General features: G+C 41.6%; 2 protein-coding genes across 2 annotated transcripts in view; both read right to left on the bottom strand.

Annotated features, from left to right (window-relative positions):
- The window catches only part of LOC137993521 (uncharacterized), a 520905-nt gene that overhangs the window by 138199 nt on the left and 380206 nt on the right, over positions 1–2500 (bottom strand). The window lies entirely within an intron of this gene.
- Positions 1–2500, bottom strand: part of LOC137995578 (dehydrogenase/reductase SDR family member 1-like) — a 95767-nt gene that overhangs the window by 71004 nt on the left and 22263 nt on the right. The window lies entirely within an intron of this gene.

The following is a 2500-nucleotide window of genomic DNA, read 5'->3' as shown; positions in this document are numbered from 1 at the left end:
ATAGAGTTATGTCGTAGAGTTAGAGTTGAGTTTCCAAAATCCTGAATTCAAGATTTTGGACTGCCAAAATCCTGAATTCAAGATTTTGGACTTCCAAAATCTTGAATTCAGGATTTTGGCAGTCCAAAAGCCTGAATTCAGGATTTTTGCAGTCCAAAATCTTGAATTCAGGATTTTTTGGCAGTCTTTAACTCTAACTCTAAGTGATAGTTAACCTCGAACATTTTACACTATTTTTCCGTTTTGACAGTGATTGATGACGGTCTATTTCACCCTGCACGCAGTCACTGTTCGTTTTAAAAATTAAATTAAAGCTGCTTGTGTTTTTGTTGAATGCTGTTTACACTATGACCGGAATCGCTTGTGCAGACACCGATTAACACAAATCAATTCTTCCATCTAGATTATATTCTTCAGGTCAAATAGACCTTTTCACGGTTTCTGACGCCACCTTGGTTGGGTGGCAAACGTGCAGAAATCAAAAATGTTAAAATATTGTTAGTCGTTTTATTGACTCGACGGAAACTTGGATCATTGCACAGGGCCCAACGCCTGAAATGAAATTAAAGCTGCTAGTTAAACTGTGGCAGGAATCACTTGTGCAGACCACGATTGACTCATAAATCAATTCTTTCTCCTAGATTATACTCTTGAGCTCAAATTTAGGCGTTTCTCATGTGAGATTATCTGCAAAGAAAAAGGAGGCACCGAATAGACACTTCGACTGCTGACATTCCGGCCGGCAACTAAAGCGGAAACAATCATCAGAGCCATTTTAGAATTAGGTGCAATTATTGGAGTGTGACCGAGTCATAACTGATAAATATATCTCTTCATTTATTTAATTAATAACCGGGCCATCTTATTTACAGTATTTTCAAAAATACCACCATTCGAGATTTCTGTCCTAAAGCAGTACACAGGTCTACTACTGGTCTACTACAGGTCACTACTGTTCCTGGCCTAATCTCCCAAGCCCGGTCTCCCAGTCACCTCTGGTAAACAATTCTTATCGCAAAAACCCTCCTTGACTTCCTTCCAGTTGTCAACACATTCGAAGTTTAGAAAATTGCGTGCGCTGACACAACTTTTTCAGTTCGGATTTTTTACTAGAGTTTTGAACAATTGCAATGACGAATTGATGATACTGCTCTCACAGGAAGACACCCCTGAGGGTTCGAGACCGAATGGCGTCAAGTTATTTGATACGCTTATAGCTCTCTTAGAATTTGCAGCGGTTGACGTGAGAAAATATACCGTCCGTAAAAACCCATCAAATAACCCGAGACAACACAGAAAATGAAAGGTGAGTTAGCCAGCGTAACTGGATTATATTATTTAAATACTCGCGAGGAGCGAGTACGATGGTTTTGGCCGCGACTGGCATGAGCACTAGTAAATCGAAGACGGTGAAGACGGATAGTTCATTCGAAAGCTCAGCAGGAGTCGGCTATCCGATCTAAAATAGGGAAGTCTGTGCAGCAGAGCCCGTCCTACACCAGGTATGGGACGTGAGAAAAAGGAGCAAGGTCAACTGGTTATATGTTACGCAGGATTTTTGATTAAGCTCGATTTACGTGTTTACAGTTTGTCCATGTGTTAATTTTGGCCCTGGCGACAACGCAAAGCCTTGACTCGCTACGTTGGACAGTAGGAACCTTTAGAATCTAGGACGAGGATGAGAACGAGTACGAGTTTTCACTGGCAGTTTTTGGCGAAAATACTTTAAATATTTATAGAGCCCCTACGATTAATCTTACTTTTTGTTAGCAGTATACATGTAGGTTGCTTGGTGATTGACTAAAAAGCACTCATGAAACCGACTAGTTAGCGCGCGCATGTTTCTCATGTAGCTCCGCAGTGAGTAGGACTGGTGATGAGATTTAAATTACCGGTAAGTTGCTTTGTTTTAGATATCCCAGTGCGCAATTTGCTCTCCAGTATGGTGGTTTCTGTGCCATGTGATCGCCAGCTGTAAAGGGCCCATTGCAAGCAAGCGAAAGCATTGCAAGCAAGCGAAAGCAACGCAAGCACTAAGGCAAAGAATTTCAAGCAAGCAAAGCACCTCAAGCAAACAAAGCAACTCAAGCAAGCAAAGCAACGCAAGCAGGCAAAGCAATTCAACGGCAAGCAAGGTGAACGCAAGCAAGGAAAGCAACCTTAGCAAGCAAACTATCTCAATTAAGCAGGCACTTCAAGTAAGCAAAGCAACGCAAGCACTGAGGCAAAGAACTTCAAGTAGGCATACAAAGCACCTCAAGCTCTTCAAGAGAATTCAGAATTCCGCCACATATCCGGGACCTTTTCCATCGCTTGTAGCGCTAAATTTAAACTCTCGCGAGTCAAACGACGCAAAACAATAAAGAAAATGGCCGAAAACGGCGCAACATCGACTGCTTCTTGCCATTTTTTCATTCTATACAGCGCACTGTCGCTTAGGTACACTAGGGCATTTATGAAGAGGTATTAAGCTTTTATTCTAAATATTTTTCTAAGCCGT

The sequence above is a fragment of the Montipora foliosa genome, chromosome 1 (assembly GCF_036669935.1).
Source record: "Montipora foliosa isolate CH-2021 chromosome 1, ASM3666993v2, whole genome shotgun sequence".
Taxonomy (NCBI): domain Eukaryota; kingdom Metazoa; phylum Cnidaria; class Anthozoa; order Scleractinia; family Acroporidae; genus Montipora; species Montipora foliosa.
Note: the sequence above shows the minus strand (reverse complement) of the source record. Positions and strands in the feature narration are given on the sequence as shown.